Below are 8,326 nucleotides of genomic sequence, written 5' to 3'. Positions count from 1 at the left end.
CAGTTCACACCAGCTGGCAATTCAAATGAGTTTTCTTAGTGCCCTTCAATAGTGAGCCCCTGTTAACTGCAACTGTCTGTGATCCCTTGTTCACTGTTAAACTCACTCTTAAGTCTTCTGTATTTCACATCTGTCATGGATAATTATTTCTTCAGTATATTTACTCATTTTTAATGAGTAAATCCCATGCAGATGAAACGCTGAATTAATTTGTGGTCCCTCTGATTTCTGTGCCACTCCTCTGCTCTTTGGACTATCATGTCATATGCATTAATGTTATAGATTAATAAATAGAATCTTTGCTGTCAAATAGAGATAAATCATTCTAGTAACTTACATCTTTTGGGGTTTTTTTTCAAGGTAAATAACTGTTCAGGGTATCTTGCTTTTCCAGTATTCTCTAGACATTCCTATTTATATCTCCCCTTGCCAAATCCAGGTACTTACTTTATCTTACTGTCCACAAGAAATAGAAATGTCATTTTTACAGCATCCTCACCCTGCAATAGGTTTGTAGCTGGCCAGTTGATGAGCATCAGACCCTGAAAAGTGCAACCATCAAAAGTACACACAAGGTACTGAGTTTTTGATGTGTTTCTCGGCTGGCTAAAGCAGCTCAGTGAGCTGTTCTGCCCTGCTTAAAGTGACCTTTCCTATCTTGTGCTTCTCTGTTGCCAGCATCCAATTTCCAACCTTTATCCTAGTCCAGTCTCCTCATCACTCAGCCCCAGCCAGGTGTTTCTCATACTGGGTCTATCACCATCCTCAGGCTCCTCCTCTCTGCTCCTGCTCCCAGCCAGCCAGCCTCAGAGGGGTATAAAAGCATTATCTTGACCTTCAGTTGCCTCATTTTTTCAGGTTCCTTTATCCAGATCTTTAGCTCTGTCCAACTGGCCTTCTCTGATGTATGATTATGACTCACCAATTCAGCATCTGACTCCTCCCTCCCCAGACAGCTGTAACTGCTGGACTCAGCAGTTAGTGGGTCTGCCAGACACAACCCACCTTGTAGGTCTGCTCCCAAATCCCTTTTCAATTTTTAACATTTAAGTCTGTAGCTCTTCCTTATTTAGAATTGCTGTGCACTTACTTGGCAATTCAGAAATGTCATTATTTTATCAACCCTATCTATAACCTGGCTCACAAAGGCAAGCTCTCATATGCTGGGTTATTATATTTTTCTCAATCAATATAATGATTTTTTTAACAAAGGACTATGGCGAGATCAAACAGGAAAACAACACAAGCTTTCTATTTAGCATTTGTGCTTAAATGACAAGACCCATATCTCTCATTATTCAAGAGCTTTCCCTCTTAGCAATTATTCTAAATTATGTTCTTTCTTTCACAAAGGGCATTTGAGATGTTTAATACCTCTATACCTAGAGAAGCAAAACTGCAAGACCTGAACAAAGGATAAGGGTGTGATATATATAACCAGGAGAAAGCAATTCAGGGTGCAGTTCCTTTATCAGATGGTAGAATGGGGCTGCAGCCTCTACATTTTAAATCAGAGACAGAACATGCCACAATTCTTTACGTACATTGCTAAAGATATGGCCACAGAATATAACTGCAGCCGTGTGAAATGCATAAGCCAGGTCTTGTCCATGTGTAACACACTCAGCACTTCTACAGGGGTTCAATAATCCAGCCACCATTGAAACAGGATGAGAGAAAATACCTTAGGTGAGGGTGTTACAGGACTCAGAGCAATTGGTGGTTGAAGAGAAACTCTTATCAGTTTTACCTGGAGAAATATTATTTGATCAATGCTACCATCTTGAAAGGAGATGGATAAGAAAAATGGAAATGCATCTTGGAAAATATACCTGCTTTCCTCCTATTTCTGATAAGCATTCCTTGTTCTGGATTTCTGGATTTTTTTTGTTTGTTTGTTTTTGTTTGTTTTTTATTTTTGGGTTTTTTTTATATTAATCTAGCACCAGTGATCCTGAGGGGTCAAAAATTTCTTAATATACGTTGATTAAACATTGAATTACAGCTACCTTGAAATCACTTTTTCTAGGCTTCAGAATGTACCATGGGAAATCATTTGGAGATAGAACCTAACAAGCAGAACACAGAGCAGAGCTAGTTTATTCAAAGACAGATGGAAGTAATTCCTAAAAAAAAAATCCAAGAGTTCAAGAAGTGTTCCATTTGAGGACTGTATTTGACCTGGAAAGCAGAGAGCATGCTGGATTAGACAGCAATAAAATTATTACTCTTTGACATTTTTTTTAGCAGACAGAAGGTGGCAATTTCTTAGATATTTTTTGTGTCAGTTTTCTGAGATTTTCCAAAAGCTTTCCCGTTATGCTTTTGGTAAAATTTTCACTTAGGAACATAAGGAGTTACCATATTGGATCAGATTTGTGATCCATCTGGTATAGTAGTCTGTCTACAATAGCAAATAGTACCAGACATGTCAGAAGAAGGTGCAAAAACCAAGCAGTTGACAGAGGTCGTTTCATGCCTTCCCTAATTGTCAGGAATTTTTAAACCCTTAAAATAATTTGTCTGCATTAAATAACTCTAGATATCTTTATTGTTGCTGAAAATGGTCAATCCTTTCACATCCTTCTAAATGGCTTCCAGAATTGGCTTCCATTGTCGGTATGTTTAACAGCCAAACAATACTGGAAAAACTACTTTCTTTCTTAATTGTACATTTGTGACTTTTATTTTCATTAGCTGGTAGTTATATCAGTCAGTGTCCCACTGCATCACTGAATGTCTTAAAACAGATGGACTCTCTCTCACCCTTTCTACTCCAGGCATTGCTTTGTGCTCCTTTCTCTCACTCATTCTCTTTTTACCTTTCCAGAGCAGAAAAGGCCAGTCCTTTCTGCCCCTTTTGGTATGAGATTTCCCCCCGTGTCTGATAATTGTCTCCAGGCTTTGAGGGACCAGAGTGCAGCAGGAGATCCACTTGCCACAAAGTGCAGCTCCAGGAAAGGACAGGACAGGAGCAGAGGGGTCACATAAGAGCACAAGGCCTTGTTTTGCAGGAGGCTGAGTAAGAGTAAGAGGACACGAAGTCAATTCTGTCCTGCAGAAAGTAGAAAAAAGAAGCTAAGGTGAGATGGTGAACAGTCTCCCAGAGGGGCTACACGAGATATCCTAACCTCCACTGCCTTGAAATCTGCCTCAGCTGGAAACATTGTGAAGCTAGCCCAAATTTCAGGAATGCAGAACTTTTCCAGCAGTACTGACCATGGACTGAATGGAAAATAAGAATATAATCTCAATAATGAGAGCCTAAAAACCAAAAGCTTGTGTTAGAGGCTGATCAGAATGAGCTAGTTCTGAATCTTATTCTTGACTGTGGTTGATGCTGTGTGTTTCTTGAGATACTTTTGACCAGAGGAATACTTTTTTTATTCAGATCTCTTAGACAAAGCCTGTCATTAAGAGTAAAAAAACAAATTTCCAGATTTTACCAACTTCACTGTGTTTCTGCCAGCTCAGATAAATTTTTCCAAGCTGCTGACAGTACCACTGCTCAGCACCCATGTATTGAAAGTAACTCTAAACAATGTCACATGGCTGTGCACAGAACAGATGCCATTGCAAAATAATTCCTGGAGGCAAATTTAAATCTCTCTCTCAATTTCTTCTTAAACTGAAGAATGACATTAAATTTTTGAAAGAAGACCCAAACATTCTCTATGGGACTGATTGTTTCTTTGGCAGGCAGATGTAGGAAATGTTGCCACTTTTGTTTTTATAGAGTTTTCACAAGTGTAACCAAAGGATTTTGGTAACATGAACTGAGCAAATAAATTAAAAAGAACAGAAGAGAAAGAATTCCACTCCTATGTGTATTTACTTGTTCAAAAGTAAAATGACACAAGCAAATGAATATCCACAAAATATTAATTAATTCATTCAGAGAAAGGATTGTAGAATGAGTAATGGACAATGGATAGCAGAAACACTGAGAATATCTGTAAAATATAATCTTTTGACTGTACAATTCTTAATTGTCATTATTTTCATTTATTGGATTTAATGCATGCGAGTAAATTCCAATACAACATAAGGAAAGATAAAAAAATCCTTCTTCAATTAGTGCATATTAAGAGTACAGCTTATATGTCTACATTCACACTTTTACATTAAACTATGTTTAAAAATGCAGCTTAAATGCCTTAGTTGGTGGGATGCTACTGAATTGTAGAGTTTATCAGGATCCTGGAAGGTTATTAACACTGATGTAGATGAAATCCATCACAAGATCTTATAGTATTGCTAGACAGTTGGGTTCTGAAAAGTGTAAAATCTAAGGATTTCAAAAGTTTTTGAAAAAGATCACTTCTAAAACAAGATTGCAAGTTAAGTAAATATTTAATTTTTTTTTATTCTGTTGCATAAAGGTTTCAATTTAATAACAATTTAATTTCAATAATGTATTGATCTCTTATTTTCCTTCTATTTACTTCTAGACTACTGATTTTAGGTGTGAGTTGGAACTTTTTTTAAATGTAATAAGTAGTGTGTTTGTAGTTGATCATTTACTTCTATAGAATTATAAATCATGCTCAGTTTTATTATTGTTTTAATAACTGATAAGACTTGTTTTGTCATTGTTCACTAATAGGTTCAATTAGTCACCTGCAATTTAGTCAGTACTTTGGTGCAAAGCTCTTTAAAACAAAGGTGTGGAGAAAGAACCACAGAAATAATGTAAAATATAATGTGGTGGAGGACTACCACCAACAGTAGATATCTATGTCTATAGGTATTAGAGAGTAAGAAAAGAAGAGTGGCAACTTCTGTGTGTGTGAAGGAAAAATATACCAAGACACAGCACACACAAACGTGCATTTACACGTGACATGGGAAACTTCATTTGAAAAATTATCTACAAGATTTTGATATCAGGAAAGCTGTGTGATGCTCATTTGTGCAATCACTGGGGATTTGTTTGTTTGTTTGTTTGTTTGTTTGTTTTAGTACTTGGCCTTCCTTGTTCAGTTCACAGGCTACCCAGAACTGGCCAAATTCACTACTCCTTGAGGTTTTGTGTTCTCTTACTAAGTTTACAAGTTGAGACCTTCATTATACACTCTTTTCAAACCGTCTCCTAAAACACAAAGCAATGTTCATTTTTATTAATTTAATAAATTTATTAATTAACCTAGGGTCTTGTTTCCATGCACTAACTCTTCCATCTGTTAGTGTTCACAATAATTTTGAATTAAGAGGTTTTTACAAGACTTCTCTGAGCTGACAGACAGAGGGGGCTTATGTCCACTTTACAGATGGTCAGCGAGTCACTGAGAGTTGAAAGTTTCCACCCATTTTTGATGCTCGTAAGGATTTATTTTGTGGAGTATTTAACATTATGCTAAACATTATACCTAGACTTACAGTTAACACTATACTTAAAGTCAGCTTTCACCAATTCAGCTTTATTTTACAGCTAGGTGCTCTTTGTTTCTACAGGTTAGCTTTCTAGATGCCAGTCAAGAAACAAGAAAAACACAATTAGTGTGAAAAACTGAAAATGCTAGGCAAAAAATAAATTTCTTGTTTAAAATAATTTTCCACTCTCACTCTGAACTTCTCCAAATGAAAACCCTTCCACTCAAATGCCTGGGCACAAACTCATCTAACAGGTTATGCTGGACAACTTGAATAATACAGAGTTCTCTGCCCTTGCCATAACACACATTCATTAATATCAACATTCATGACAGGTTTCTGCAGTCAGGGGATGTTGCTGCAATGTCAGGGATTTTGTTAGGTGGAAGGTACTGAATACGAAAGGTTAATTCTAGTAATTAGTTGATGATAGATTAGGACCACGAAAAGCTGCAGAGAACATCAATATGAATATTGAAGAATGTCCCCAGGGCCATTTAATCTAATTCAGGAGTCAGAGTAATAACTGAAGTAAATGAAAGCCTGGCACCAAAAGTCAACCAAGTAGAGACAGCAGAGCCAAGGTCTGATGAGCTGTTTTGGTCCAGAGATTTAGTGAGACTGAACCAAAGAGAGCAACAGATAACAGATTAGTGGATTGTAAAATATTAAACCAAAATATACTACAGGACAAATCTATGAGGAAATGGCACTCGATTTGATGAAAAGCTCTTGCACAATTAGGGTATGCAGCATGCTGTATGGATTGCCTCTGGAGCACCATCCTGCCTGCCTTCCATCTGTGTCTGTTCAATACTGATGGAGTCAAGCTGGATTTTGATTCCATCAGTCTATTCTGTACTGTGCCTCAGTTTTGGCTTTCCTGCCATAGATCTTACTTCCTTTGTATCACACAGAATGTCTTTTTCCAGGTTGAAGCCCAATGATATAACAGTGAATGTGCCACTGCAGAGACTTGTATGACTGGTAGAACCTCAAATATGTCACTGGGGGAGATTGCTCTACTAGAATGAATTCACATTAATCTAAATATTTTAAAGTACCAATTCAAATAATCTAGCGTAAGAAGAGGGAAAGGAAATATTTTTGTTTACAAAATTATTCCATTGAGCTTTATGTAATTGACATTTCTGTTCAGGAATGGTATTTTTCTGCCTATTTCAAAAATTGATTTTTTAAAAAACATTGACTATATAGGTTTCAGATGTAAGGCTACGATTTTCAATAAGCATTTTTTCTGTCCTTTTATGCCTCTGTTTTACTTTTATGACCTTTCCTCAGCCCTATTAATTCCCCTCTTACAATATTTTCTCTGTACTTGGCGCTCTTTGGGCACAGAAATTATGCATGAACATAGATAAATTTGGGGGGGATATTTTGTGTTCTTTGAGTGTGCTGGATTAGAATTCCCTCCCTTAGAAACTGATAAAAACATCTAACATTGGTGAGGGCAACGGGGGCAACAACCAAGAGTTGTCTGCATGCCAGTCAGTAATTCCTCATCTTCCTTTTTGGTTGTAGCCAGGTGGGGGTCAGCCTAAGCTCCCGGGCAAGTAGTGACAGGACAAGAGGACATGGCCTCAGGATGCACCAGGGGAGGCTAGACATCACGAAGAATTTCTTCACAGAAAATTGTTAAACATGGGAATGGATTGCCAGGGGAGGCGGTGGAGTCACCATCGCTGCAGGTGCTCGGGAAATGACTGAGCAGGGCTCTCGGTGGTCTGTTTGATGAGGGCTGGTCTGTCAAAGGTTGGATTCGGTGATCCCAGAGGTGTTTTCCAACCTAAATGATTCTGTGGAATATCCTTTTAAGGATGCCGAAGAGGGATGCCAAGGAACTGTGTTGTTCCCCGGGGGATAAGCGGCCAGCAAACACCGGAGGAGAGGGGATGCTCTGGCAGTGAGTGCCGCCCCTCTCACCCCTGCCCCACCGCATTCCCGGCTGGTTCTTCGGGCACTGCATCCAGCGCACCGAGCCCGCCAGCACTGCAGATCATTAACACACAGATCATTCACATTCCCGGCACTCCACGGCGGCTCCTCCGCTTGTTCCCTGCGGGTCGCGCCCGCCTCCATCCGCACCGCCATCCACCCGGCACATCATCCCCTCACCCTGTCCCCGCCGAGCCTCCGCACACCGGCACCGCGCCGCCCCACTGCGGGACGCCTGCCCCGAGCCCCGGCACACAGCATCCATCCTCCGGCACTCCATCCCGGCACTCCATCCCCTGGGACTCCATCCTAACCACGCCATCCTCCGGCACTCCATCCCGGTACTCCATATCGGCACTCTATCCCACCCACGCCATCCTCCAGCACTCCATCCCCTGGGACTCCATCCCACCTACTCCATCCTCCCGCACACCATCCCGGCGCTCCATCCTCCGGCACTCCATGCCCACCCGGCCGTGCCCCGCACCGAGGCTCCCGTTGCGTCCCTCGGCCGCCGGGGAGCGCTGCGAGCCCGCCGGGGAGGCTGCGGGAGCGGCAGCGGGCAGTGGCTGCGCTCCTCCCCGGTGCTCGCTGCTGCTCTGCTGCCGGCCCAGGCTGCACGGACACGCTCGCACACGTTCCGCGGGTATTGCCCTTCCTTCTGGCTGCTCTAATTACGCTCCATCTAACTTGAGTCTAGCTCTGAGGCGTTGGTACTTTTGGTTCAAAGCTGCAAAGGCATTTGACTACAGAAAGTTTGGGCTTTTCTTGAGGCTACTAACTGCTCTAAACACATCTCTGCCTGCAGACTTACTTCTGCTTTTCCCAGAGACACAGACTTTAGCCCAGCTGGTTCCTGGGGTAAATGAGCATGTACTGTAAGGACAGTTATTGGTGATGAGATCGTAGCCACCCTGCCTTCAAGAGAGAGCAGGTTACCTGCCCACCTTGGGAACAGCAGAGGCTGCATCCTTGGGCAGTGTCTCAGAGTTCATAT

At 41.0% G+C, this 8,326-nt stretch overlaps 1 long non-coding RNA gene across 1 annotated transcript; it reads right to left on the bottom strand.

The window, feature by feature from the left end:
* Nucleotides 1-2,083: 2,083 nt before the first annotated feature.
* On the bottom strand, nt 2,084-7,829 carry LOC148224619 (uncharacterized). The gene is made up of 2 exons (XR_015800033.1): nt 7,742-7,829; nt 2,084-3,055 (listed from the first exon to the last, which is right to left on the bottom strand). It is a non-coding gene; the product is annotated as an uncharacterized LOC148224619 (long non-coding RNA).
* Nucleotides 7,830-8,326: the final 497 nt, after the last annotated feature.

Source organism: Sturnus vulgaris, chromosome 2 (assembly GCF_052056855.1).
Source record: "Sturnus vulgaris isolate bStuVul1 chromosome 2, bStuVul1.hap1, whole genome shotgun sequence".
NCBI classification, from domain to species: Eukaryota; Metazoa; Chordata; class Aves; order Passeriformes; family Sturnidae; genus Sturnus; species Sturnus vulgaris.
The sequence above is the reverse complement of the archived record's forward strand: the minus strand, read 5'-3'. Positions and strand labels throughout refer to the sequence as shown.